The 13,581-nt window shown below is 40.4% G+C and overlaps 1 long non-coding RNA gene across 1 annotated transcript; it reads left to right on the top strand.

The window, feature by feature from the left end:
• Window positions 1-2,102: 2,102 nt before the first annotated feature.
• LOC136551154 (uncharacterized) lies at window positions 2,103-5,372 on the top strand. The gene is made up of 4 exons (XR_010782460.1): window positions 2,103-2,144; window positions 4,048-4,185; window positions 4,874-4,968; window positions 5,355-5,372. It is a non-coding gene; the product is annotated as an uncharacterized lncRNA (long non-coding RNA).
• The last annotated feature ends 8,209 nt before the right edge of the window (window positions 5,373-13,581 follow it).

Here is a 13,581-nt window from a genome sequence, read left to right as displayed (position 1 = left end):
ACGTAAAGCATACTGTTTTGGTCCAAAATACGTTTTCAGTATTTACAGAAATGCCATTAGATTTGTTTTGCTCATAAAAACTTCGTTTTAGCTCTGAATTGACCCGTTCAAATTGCGTTAGCTTCGTAATTTCATAATCTATGTGTTAGTACCACTTTTAATCAAGTTTGCAACTTTTAAATTTCATGGTTAGGTTTAATTAAATAAAGTGCTATAGGAAACCCCGTTTAATTCATAACTTTCGCGTTTTAGCTCCGATTTTCGTGAACTTTGCGTTGACGTGATCGTAGCGAGACGTAGATTCTTTTCATAAACATTTTATCTTGTTTTCTATACTGCTGGTGTACTGTTCTAAGTGTAGGATTGTTTGCTTTGCATGAATGCCTTTGGAATGTTGTATGTTGCCGTGTTGGTCGTGTTCAGACGGTGAGGAGAACGTTGGAGACCCAGAGTTCTTCAATGACCAGCAGGATCAGTAGGAGTTTGCTAACCAAGGCAAGTATAGCATGGGCCTACCTTGATGTCCTATTCACTTTAATCATTTACTCATGTGCATGTGTCTAAATTTGATAACCTTAAGGACATCCTAGTTATTTGATGACATGTTCCCTTGACTCCTTTGGGTTAATTGCATTTGGGTAGATTGCTAGTGCTCTAACTGAACATGATCTATACATTGGTTAATGGTTCTATGGAACTAAAGGTAAAACATGCTTTATAACATCTGATCCATAGGGCGAAGGAGCAAATGACTTTCGATCATATTGCTCTCGGCCCTCCATAAGGACTTATCTGTCGGCAAAAGCTGGGACTGACAGTGCAACTGTGAGAGTCATATGGCTCTGACTTTAGCTCAGTAATAGGACCTTTTCTAGCTTGTTAGAGGTTACCTTTATGGCGCAAAAGGGGCTTGCCACGTTGGGTATAGGGCTGCCTCTGTTCCTATGTGTATAGCCACGATGGATATGTGCCATAGGAAAGGGGGGTTCCTACATCTGCCTGCCGAGGAAACCTAGCGGCCCTAACTTGTTAGAGAAACCTATGAAATGGCTTCATAGTGTACCCTGCCCGCTCACCTTGGCAGTGACATGGGAGTAATTAACCCAGGCATATGGGAATCACGACTCGCGGTGAATGTGCACCACCTCTGCAGAGGGTTACAAACTATTATAACAGTCGTGCTCACGGTCACGAGCGGCCCAGAAAACTCACAGAATAATTGGTTACTCATTGTGCTTCATTTATGATGGTATACGATGATAATATGATGCAAATGATTCTGACATCTGATTATGTGGGTATAAATGGGAGCTTAAGCATAACTTGATTAAACTTGATAATAAAATCTTGACTTACTAAAAGTGCTAACTGCAGTAAACATGTGTCATCCTTTTTGAGCTTCATAACCCCATGTTATCTTGTCAAGTACGGGAAGTACTTACGCTTGTTTACTTTCTATTTTTGGATAAAAATTCCGGATGGGTAACAGATGACAACGGGTATGAGGAGTTTCTTGAGAATTATTAGGCTTGTGGTCAACCAGTTGACCTTCCCTGTGATGGAGTTCCACGAGAGAGTTATTATTTTATCTTTCACTGTGTTGTGTAAGACTATGTGTCGTTATTAATCGTGATGTAAGATACACGGTGATAATACTTTTTATGATTTGTCAACTTATGTGTGTGACTGATCCCTGGGCACACATGAGCTTTATGCATTCAATTTTATCCTTAAAATTGGGTGTGACACTCTGCTTTGAGTTGATTTTCCTGTATTTCTATTCTTTGGCAAATGTGGCAAAGGTGTTGCTTTTAGGTCATCTGTTTGCTTACCTAGTTGCTTTTAGTTCATTGTCAGTTTAAGAAAGAAATATTCTCAGGCCATTTCTGCTTTTTGATTTTGTATTTTTGCTTTTATCTGATCTGTTTGCTTACTCTAATGTCCTCAGAATTTTTTTGGTATTTGCATTTCATAGAATATTTTTGTTTTTTGTATTTTGTTTATTGCTCCCAAAGTATTCTTTTTTGCAATCCATAGAAACTTTCTAGTTTTGCTTTTCTATATATTTACTTTTCTTTTTTGCTTCATGCAATGTTCTGAGCAGGATGATGCGGATTCATTTCTAGTGTTGATTTGTTTTTTCGGTGAGTATTTTCATTGAGTTCTTGTTTTTTGTTGATGCAATGCCCTCAGTTTCCCAAGGAGTTTTTTGCTTTCTACTTATTTCTGTATTTATGAACTTAGATCAGTAAGATGTTATTCCCTGTCATGATAATGCCCTTTCTCTCATGTTGCTATGAATTAATTTTGTTGTTACATTAGAGTTGAACTTTACTGATACAGTTAGATGTGGTGTATTTGCTAGGTTTTTATTGATGTAACTAATAGTAGACTTCAACTATACTTACTGTTTGTTAATCAGTTGTGTTTTCTATTTTTTTGTTATTTTGGTATTTGTAGTTGGAGTTGGAGGTGCTGTCTTTTTAGTGTTGATTTCTTATCATTGGTGAGTTTTCATTTTTTTTTTGTTTAGATTTTGTTCTTATGGTTGATATTGATCTGATCCTATGTTGTCACTGTTTTTCTTCTTTTTGTGTTGATATTTGAGTTGTGGAGATGTTGAGGCAGAGACTGGGATGGGGGGGGGGGGGGACAGTTGCTGATGGTCTTTGTGTGTCATTGGTTTTTTTTTTTGTTATATTCCAGAACTTGTGCTACTGCTCTAGCTCTAAATATTGGTTTCCTAGTTCTAGGTAACTTAGTTTTTAGTATCTTGTTACTACTAATTAATTTTATAGTTACAGTAGAGTTCAATTGTACTTACTATTGTTGATCAGGTGTAATTTATAGGTATCATTGATGTAAATAGTTATTTGTCTAAAAAGTTAGATAGCCATGGCAAATATTTGTAATGAATCTTTGTTTTTTTTATGATTGCTTGGCTGATCATTAGGCTCCAATGAAAATAATTTATTATTTTCTAAAGATGTTTTTTATGATTGCTTGGTTGATCATTAGGTTCTATATATAAGTGTTTTGAAGATGTTTGACTATTCTCAATTTTTGCTTTCATATCATAGTTTCTCTTCTACACTTATCCATTTATTTTGGATTAACTTTGTAGTTACAGTAGAGTTCAACTTCACTTACAGTTGTTCATCAGGTGTAATTCATAGGCATTTTCGATCTAACTAGTACTAAGTTTATCAGGATTTGTTAATTTCTTTAGTGGATTATGACTTTTAATTGATCTGCTTTTTCATAGATTTTTTTTTGTTTCTGATATGTTTGGTTCATCAAATGGCTGCAAATAGTTTTCGTTTTTTTCATTCCATAGAAAATTTTGATTTTTGTAGTTTTGTTATTTGTTTTTTGATCTGTTTGGTTCACCAAATGGCCTGAGATAGTTTATGATTTTTGCAATTCATAGAATTTTTTTTATATTTGTAGTTTGTTACTTTTTCTTTGAATTTTTATCATGCTTTTGCTTGTTATTTTTTTAAAAAAATTCCAGGTTTTGAAATATTAGCTTCCTAGCTTTAGGTATTCTTTGAACTCTTGCTTCATTTATATGTTAGTACTTTTCATGTCATGGCTTCTCTCTTTGCCTGTTAGATCTAGTTTTGCTACAAGCATTAGCGATTTCTTTGTATAGTTGTGTCCAACTGGTTGTTCTTTTACTGCAGCCTTAATCTTTTTGTAAAAAAATTTACTGCAGTCTTAATCTTTTTGTTTCACTTGATATAGTTGTCATTGGCCTACCCCAACTTGTTTGGAACTTAAATGCTTTGTTGTTGTTGATATAGTTGTCATTGCTAGCTGTTGTGTCTTAATATAGTTGTTTTCTTTCATTGCTTACTGTGATAGTGCTCAGTGGTTGTCCTTAATGTTAATCAGCACCTTTTGCCACTTGGTTCTTGCTGTATGGTACAAAAATTACGTTCGCTCCATCTTATATGATGCAACTATCTGAGTTCATCTCCTACCAGCCTCAATGAAGTACTATTTGGTTAGTTCTCCCTCTGATTCAGTCTACTACTTGTACAGAAGGTGGGAAAGGGAAAGCATTATCCTGACCTATTACCTATATTTGCATGAGGCCCAACTGTCGATCTCAGATTTGTCCAAGTTGAGTTGCCATCTCCTTGCAGCCCACCCTTAAATGACAGACATTTTGAATACCTGGTAAGTCTATTTGTCCTTACTGAATAGATCTAGCCATGTGCATGCACTTTTGTGAATTTACATTTGGCAAGTACTCCTACATAGAAATCTGAGTAATTTTGGTTCTAAAAATATGTTCGTGCTCACTTTTGTTTCTAAAGAAAGTTTTGCTTAGATGAAGTAGCATTGCTGAAATCTTATATGCGATTCTGTTCATTTTTTCTTTCATTGCTTAGATGAAGTAGCATTGCTAAAAATATGTTTCTTATTCTGAAAAGGAGCATATCCTTCAATAAAGTACCAGAACATTGAATTTTATTTGCATAATCTGTTTTTGTGTTGTTCAAGTTGTGCGAGATCTCTTTTGATGACTGAATTTTTAGCTTGTTCTGTTCAGTTAATAAAAATGCTACGTAGAGCAGTCTTATATTCTAGAATGGTGTTATTTTAGTTCTGAAATTATCGTCCTGTTGTGAAATGTTTTTTCCTTCTTTAAATTGAAGTATGTGCTTTCAGTTCTAATTATGTGCTTTCACTTAGCAAGTTTCAGTTACCAATTTTAGTTTGTAATTTCAGTTTGCTTCTAATTATGTGCTTTCAGTTTGCTTCTAATTTCTATGCTTTCAGTTTGAAATTTCAGTTAGCAATTTCAGTTTGCAATTCTAGCTTGCAATTTCAGTTAGCAATTTCTGTTTCAATGTGTTTTCAGTTACCAATGGAGGAAGTTCACCCTCAGAGGTGGAACTCTTATCAGAGCAGCAACCTATTTGAGGATGATGCTTTTTTCAGAAGTTATATAGTGTGGTATGTGTTCTTCCAGTTACCTGTTTTTTTTTTTGAAAAATTATGTAGCTAATGGCAATTTTGCTTGTTTCTAAAAAATGACAAGCATATCTGTGATCATGCTTTTTACTGATCTTATAGCCGCACAGGACTAATAGGAATCATATAAGAAACATTCTTTTAGTAACCTGCCCCCTGCCAATGTTTGTTGATGCTTGCCCCTAAAAGAACCTTAGGTCATAGGTAAAGGGAACCGGGCTTTTAACTTCTGTTCCAATTTGAAAATTGGCTTAGTTGATGTCACTGTCAAAAGTCTTGATGGCATGCCTTTTTGGAGCTTTATACTCTAGGGCTCTTTGTAGGTGGAGCCCATCTTATACTAATTCTTATTATTGTTTTGGTTTCAGGTGAGGATCCAGTTGGGTCGGCAGGTCACGAGAAACATGCTTGCAAATGAGGGTGTCCGTTCCTTCTACAAGGTTTGTTTTGTTTTCCTGGGTGCTCTGTAACTTTTCCTTATACAAAGTTCAAATACTTGTAACATTGTTATTGACACTATGCTATTGCAATTGACATATTTTAGTCCAGAGAAATTGAACCATGTATTAAGTTTGAGTATTTGACCTTGTGAACGCCTATTTTGTTCTTAGGTATTTATCTAATGCAATGCAATATGTGTATTTTTAATCCAGCACATATTGCATTGTGTAATTTATAGGTATAGGTATACTAGTTAGAGTGTAGTTCAACTTCACTTATAGTTGTTCATCTTGTGTAATTTATAGGTATTATTTATGTAAGTAGTTCTCGGTGCTAGAAGTTCATTACTTATTTATATTATTTTCTAATTTTTTTATATTTTTTGAATTTCTGTTATTTGGTATCTTTGTTTTCATGCAGTTCCCTCCAATTTTTTTTTTGTGATTTTGCATTTCATAGAAATTTTCTGGTTTTTCTTTTTTTTGAAATTTATTTTTTTGGTCTGTTTTTTTCAGGCTGGTCCCTCAAAATCTTTTTGATTTTGCATTTTATAGAAAAATTCTGGTTTTCGATTTGTGTATTTCTATTCTTTGATCTGTTTGGTGCACACAGTTCTTTCAGAATTTTTGTGATTTTGCATTTTATAGAAAATTTTTGTTTTTTTATTTTTGAAATTATGTTGTTTGGTCTGTATGGTTTAGGCAATTCTCTCAGAATTTTTGTGTTTTTGCGGTTCATAGAAATTTTCTGTTGTTTTGTGTTTTTATATATTTTTTGTTTTTATTTTAATTTATTTTTTGTTCCATTGTTTGTAGTGTTCATTACGTGGAGGTGGATACTGTTCTTTGGTAATTCGCGTGAAATTTAGGTATGTTTCACTCGAATTTTTTGTTGGTTATTTGTGTGATTGTTGCTGTAGGATTACTGGTGTGAGCATTAGGCTTGGATCACTCAAATTTTTTTTATCATTTGTGTGATTTGTCCTCTCAAATTGCTTGAGTGTTCAGATGGGTCAAATCACTCAAGTTTCAAATAGACAGATCCTATATTTTAGGGACACCTACCGGTGTTTTCAGGGCCCAATTACATGGTTAGGGGGTTTGTAAGATAAGGTTTAGGCCCCATTCATAACCCCTAGAGGTTCTATTATAAAATACAAGCCCAACCAGTGGAATAATGAAAAGCTCCTCCTCCAACCTTTTCAATAATGGGAAAGGTTGGGGGGCTGGCTGATCAGTCGCTTTTTCCTTTCTCTCTCCTTCGCGCCGACGCTTCAACTATGTCTAAAGGGTATCCACTCGCGCAACCGTGGTGGTCGTGGGGGCCAGCCATTCCAGAACCTAAATGAACCGTCAAGCTAAACTGGTGTAACGACCGGGCAGTCCAATACTTGGGTCGGGCTCTCGGCCCAGTTTTTATCCCTCGATTCGTACTATCGGTAGATACTAACCCAATCATTGTTAGTCAGGAGAGATTCGGGAGGGCCACAAGTATGGCTCTAAAACCTCTGGCATTCGAGTGTCGTGTAAATCTCCCGAATTATCCGAACGAGCTTGAACTACATAATCCCAGAGGATGATCGAATGCCCTGTGAGGAAACCAGAAAAATGGTTTATTTAGTTCGGCCAAAGCACGAGCTCCCCAATATGGAAAAAGAGTTTATGGCGTGTCCCATGATGGGCCTACCTAGCCATGTCCAATACTAGGGCATGGGTGCCACTCGTTCTACCCGTTAATAGCTCGAAGAGTGACATGCGCAAATGTCTTCGTTGCTCACGCGTTTGTCATTCGTCTTAGTGATTCCTAAACTAGGGAACCCGATTATGTGGGACTCTTAAGTCCAAAGGGCAAAGGCCACTCGCCCTTAGTCGAGATATTTGCGTTGATCAAAGCCTCGTCAGAGTAGGAGTACTCGAGGAAACGCAAAATACTCGGCTCAGTTGAAAAAAAAAGACTCTAACCGAGTCTAACACCGTGTAACAGTAGCATATTTCAAAAAAGAAACTCTTTATTGTTCAACCCTATTACCTTCCGTTTTAGTAGATAAATGAAGACAAAGATTAATCAGGCGTAGGGGTGGCCCGAGTCTGCTTTCACATAAGTGCCTGCGTGACCACCCAGACGAGTCCACGGATGCAACAGTGCAAGCAGGGAGAACGAGCCGGTTCAGATTCCCTGTCCTGTCCATCCTTATCTTCAAAACAGGACTTAATGACATGCGGTGATCGATGGACTAAAGCCTGTACATGTACTCAAGTGTCTGGGGATACCGCATCCCTACGCAGAAGATACTCTCAGCCGAGTACCTCGATACTTAAGGGCGACTATGTCGACCGTTCAAAAAGCCTCGGTACCCGACGAATGCTAACCTGCTGGCACCGAGGATTACAGAAGACCACAATACCTGTGGAGAATGGCTATTCAACTAAGCTTATCATTTACTCCCTCCGTCCCTTTTTGTTGGTCGCTCAGGAACTATGCTTGTGAGAGAAACACGCTGTCCAACTGACAGTTAATAAGGGACAGATGAGTAAGTCCTATGGAGGCTACCGTCGGATATATGGTCATGGGTACTTCGCCGTCCGTATAATCAACCCACGCCTACATGCAGGCCAAAGACAATGAGGAATGAGGCCCACGCATGCCGAGCGTATTTGCAAGCATGGAGATCTAAGTCATTCAGGGGATATCATCATATCTAGGTGATATGATAGAATTATTCAGTCATGCTTTTCATCTAACAAACTAGAAAACACATGTTCTACGTAGGGATTCTGTTAACCTATCGGATCTATTGTAACTCTACCTCAGACTATTTAAGGAGGGGTAGGGGTATGAGCCCAGGCACTATCGGAGACCGGCTCTTTGCCGAGTGTCAAATGATTTGTCGAGTGTTGTTTTTCGGGCACTCGGCAAAGACGCCTTTGCTGAGCGTTTTTTTTGACACTCGGCAAAGAAGCTTTTTACCGAGTGTTTTTTCTGACACTCGGCAAAGAGCTTTGTCGATACGGGACCCACAGGATACCCCGCAAGGGAGAGAGAAGATCTAGTTCAACTAGGATTCTTCCCATGTAAATCTTAGTAGTAGAACTATCAAGCAATCCTACTAGGAAATCTCATTGTAAACCGACTAGGACTCTGGCCTCCTGACTATATAAAGGAGGGCAATGCTCCTGTCAAAAGGGAGAAGAGAGCAGATCATAATCAATCCAACGCAAAGGCTAAGGCCGACTGGACGTAAGGTTATTACTCGATCTACGATCGAGGGCCTGAACCAGGATAAATCGGCTGTCTCTTGCGTAAACCATCGAGTTCGGCATACGCCGAAGCCCGAACATACTGCCCCAGGTACCCCCGTGGCAGGCTATCGGTGGTAAAACATCGACAGCTGGCGCGCCAGGTAGGGGCTTTCGGTGACTTTGCTTCCGAGAGCTCGATGGACCTCGACAACATAATTTTCCCGATGGGATCAACTTTCATCTTCGGCTCATGGATCTGCGAGGCAGACAACAACGGCAAGCTTCAAAGCCATCTCCTCGAAGATCCAGATCATCTAAAAGAAGTTCCTATTTCAACAACTGCAACGGATCAGCTCACCAGAAGATTCGCGCAGCTCATAGTATCCGAGTCAAATCGGATTTCACGACCACTCGTATCCGATTCGAATTCAAGCTCCAAGGCGAAGTTTTATCCGAGTGCTTTCAAGAAACCGAGTTATTTTTTGGCAAGATTCCAGAGCACAACCCAAAACAACTCGGATTACCCCCAGAATTCTCTCAAGAAGTCAAGTTCTTTTCCATTTGGGCTCGACAACATGACAAAATCCTATCAGGGACAGGTCGAAAGATTTTTCAATCCAAGATTCGGGATACCACTAACAGGAGCTCAGGAGGGTCTCGTGCTAACGATAACATCGCAGGACTGTATCATCCACTGGCCGGATTCCGTTCCTGAGGGTAGCGGAACCCAACTAGTCGGCACAACAACAACAGCTATTTTACCTTACCAAGAAGGAGACTCGATCTACGACACCGAGGCATCCACTAAAGTTATCAGCGACTCCGACAGCATGAAAACTAACGCCAATAATAGAACGACTCATGCACGAGAAGTGCTCATGGTTCGATGACCGCGGTCACCATTAAATCCCCCGGAAGCATCCGATGTCAGATCATCAGATGAATCAGAATCCAACATATCACCCTTTGCCCAGGGCTACGACGGAGAAACAGATAGTCAGAAACAAGCTAGAGAAAGAAAAAACAAGTTGAAGCAAGGGCGCCAACACCGTGCTAGGCAGCGCAGAGAAGCTTGGATCAGATACGAGTCAGAATTGGCTGAGTACGACAAAAGAAAATCGCAACGAGAAGTCGAAGGAAGACGCACGGCGAATACGCCTTACGATAAGATTCGAGAAGCATTAGAAGAACTCGGAGCAACTTCGCATCCTGATGAGAAGTATGAACAGCTCCAGGACTTGCTCCGATCGACAATCCCGAGAACGCATGAAGAGAAAGCTCGATCAAGACTACCCGCCAGATCAACAACCCACCGGCAAGAAGATCAAAATCAAAGGAAATCCGCTTTCGAAAGACTTGGGCCGGGTGGAAGCCATGACGGAGGAAGTAGGAAGGAACATAATCAAGGCCACCGATTTGAACAACTAAGGAAGACTAGGAGCAGGGTACCTACCCAGACAACCTCGCAAGATTGTTCCCATCAGAACAACAGTTGGCCAGAGGAAGGCGCCGAATCTGAATTCAAAGAAACCAAGGCACACGACAGGTTCCCCTGCTTCGCGAACAGGCTCGCATTGGTGCGATTACCTCACAAATTCAAACCGTCTAATCACTCCAAGTATGATGGTAAAACTGAACCAAAGCAATGGCTTAGAATATATTCACAATCAATTGAACTAGCCGGAGGAGACGACGATATCAAAACCCTTTTCTTCCCCATGGCACTAGAGGCCATGCCCCTCCAATGGTTCGATAAACTAAATCCAGGATCTATCAGAAATTGGGAGGATTTGCAAAGAGCTTTTTGTGAGAATTTCGCAGGAATCATTACACACCCAATCACTCATGCAGAACTAAAAGGACTCAAGCAAAAGGGAGGTGAAAGTCTTAGAAACTACTATCGACGATTCGGCGAACTATAAGCTCAAGTGCATGACATAACCGAACGAGAAGTAATTGAAGCTTTCTCTCACGGAATCATGGCTAGATGGCAATTTCAAGACTTCTACAAAGAAAATCCGAGAAACAATGAAGAATTCAGACGTACAGTAGAAAAGATGATTACTGCAGAAGAAAAAACACGAGAGAGGTTCCCGGACAGAAGCAACCAAGACAACCCGGACAAGCAAAATCACCGAAATAGCAGACATCAAGAAAGAAAACGTAGACCAGACAATACTGTGGCAATGGCCGACAAATCAAAGAAGTTTCCCAAACCCAGAAGATATGATGACATTGAAAACATACGTTGCCCATTGCACCCTAGTGGGAGGCACACCATCGGAAATTGCTACACTTTCAATGATCGATACACAAGAAAAGATAGTAAGGAAAACACCAAAGAGGACAATCAGAAAAGAGAAGAAGACAACCACGAGGACAAAGGATTCCAAAAACCCAGGGGAACGGTAGCAGTGATTTTCTTAGGGGCTCCGGATTGCAGAAGCAAACATCAAGAAAAACTAGCACTGCGGACCATTATGACAGCAGAACTGGCTACACCAAGATACCTCAATTGGTCACAAAACTCTAAGGAAAATGGGACTACAACTCATCGGGATGATTACGCCAACAAGCACACCTTTTTATGGAATAGTACCTGGTAAAGCAGCCATGCCACTCGGACAAATTACTTTACCTGTTACCTTTGGAACTCCTTCAAACTACCGAACAGAGTTTATCAAATTTGAAGTCGCCGACTTCGATTCATCATATCATGCAATCCTCGGACGTCCAGCACTGGCCAAATTCATGGCAATACCACATTATCCGTACTTACTGCTTAAGATGCCAGGACCCAACGGTATCCTTTCTCTTCGAAGCGATTTAAAGCGCGCTTTTGACTGCGACGTTCAGGCAATCCAAATTGCAGCTAAAGCGCAAGCCGACAATGGAAGAAAAGAAATAGCCGCAATCGCTGCAAAAACAAGCCAAGAAGAATTAGAAATACCGGCTAAAAAGCCCAGCATCATCGCACCACCAAAAGAAGCCGACGTCAAGCAAATCGACTTAGGCACAGGCGATACCTCCAAGACAGCAACTATCAGTGCTCACCTCTCGGCAAAATAGGAACTCGCGCTCACCAACTTTCTTCGGGACAACAAAGATATCTTCGCTTGGAAGCCAGCCGACATGCCAGGAGTCCCAAGGGAGTTGGCTGAGCATAGAATTGATGTTAACAAAAGCTCCAAACCTGTAAAACAACGGCTATGACGATTCTCACCCGACAAGAAGGCAGCAATTAAAAAGGAAATAACAAAACTGATGGCAGCCGGATTCATCAAGGAGATCCTTCATCCAGATTGGCTAGCAAACCCGGTCCTTGTACAGAAGAAAAACACGAACGAGTGGCGTATGTGCGTCGATTACACAGATCTCAACAAACATTGCCCAAAAGATCCGTTCGGGCTACCACGCATTGACCAGATAGTTGACTCGACAGCAGGATCTGCGCTATTATCTTTTCTCGATTGCTATTCAGGATATCACCAGATCGCACTAAAAGAAGAAGACCAGAGCAAGACATCTTTCATCACCCCGTTTGGTGCCTACTGCTACAAGACCATGTCGTTTGGACTAAAGAACGCTGGCGCCACGTACCAAAGAGCTATCCAGACTTGCCTTGGGAATCAAATCGGTGAAAATGTGGAGGCATACGTGGACGATGTGGTGGTGAAAACAAAGAACCCAGACACTCTAATTGAAGATTTAAAGCAAACCTTCGAAAACTTGAAGAAATGGAGATGGAAATTGAACCCAAATAAATGTGTATTTGGAGTTCCCTCAGGACAACTACTCGGATTTTTGGTCAGTCAGCGCGGGATCGAAGCCAGCACCAAGCAAATTCAAGCTATAACAGAAATGGGCCCACCTAGAAGTGTCAAAGATGTGCAGAAACTAACAGGATGCATGGCGGCCCTCAACCGTTTCATATCAAGACTCGGTGAAAAGGGGTTACCTTTCTTTAAACTACTAAAGAAGACAGACAAGTTCGAGTGGACAATAGAGGCCGACGAAGCTTTCAAAAAACTTAAAGAATACCTCACTTCATCGCCTATCCTGACACCTCCAAAGAAAGATGAAGATATGATGCTATATATTGCGGCAACTCCTACCGTAATCAGCACAGCAATAGTCATAGAAAGAGAAGAACAAGGGCGCGTGTATAAAGTGCAACGTCCCGTATACTACATCAGTGAAGTACTGTCAGAATCCAAAATCCAGTACCCACATGTACAAAAACTACTCTACGCTCTACTCATTACCTCACGAAAGCTTCGCCACTATTTCGAAAGCCACAAGATTACCGTGGTGACAGATTTTCCACTCGGAGACATCCTACACAATAAAGATGCCACGGGGCGCATATCCAAATGGGCAGTTGAAATTGGAGCTCTTGACATCAATTTCACCCCACGGAAAGCAATCAAATCTCAAGCCCTCGCCGATTTCGTGGCTGAATGGATAGAGATTCAACAGCCTTTATCAGATACAATCCTTGACCACTGGAAGATGTACTTTGACGGATCACTCAAACTAGGCGGGGCCGGTGCAGGCGTTCTCCTCATTTCTCCAGAAGGAAAACAACTCAAGTACGTCCTTCAGATATTATGGCAAGCTACAAATAACGAAGCAGAATATGAAGCCCTCATCCACGGGCTACGAGTGGCGATTACCCTTGGAATAAAAAGATTACTCGTATATGGCGATTCAGCAGTGGTCATCAACCAAGTCAACAAAGATTGGGATTGCACCAAAGAAAACATGGGTGCTTATTGTGCTGAAATACGGAAACTTGAAAAACATTTCCAAGGATTAGAAATTTTACACGTCCTACGCGATTCCAACATTGCAGCAGATGTCCTTGCCAAGCTTGGATCAGACAGAGCAAAAGTTCCACCCGGCGTATTCATAG

Source organism: Miscanthus floridulus, chromosome 4 (assembly GCF_019320115.1).
Source record: "Miscanthus floridulus cultivar M001 chromosome 4, ASM1932011v1, whole genome shotgun sequence".
Taxonomy (NCBI): domain Eukaryota; kingdom Viridiplantae; phylum Streptophyta; class Magnoliopsida; order Poales; family Poaceae; genus Miscanthus; species Miscanthus floridulus.
Note: the sequence above shows the minus strand (reverse complement) of the source record. Positions and strands in the feature narration are given on the sequence as shown.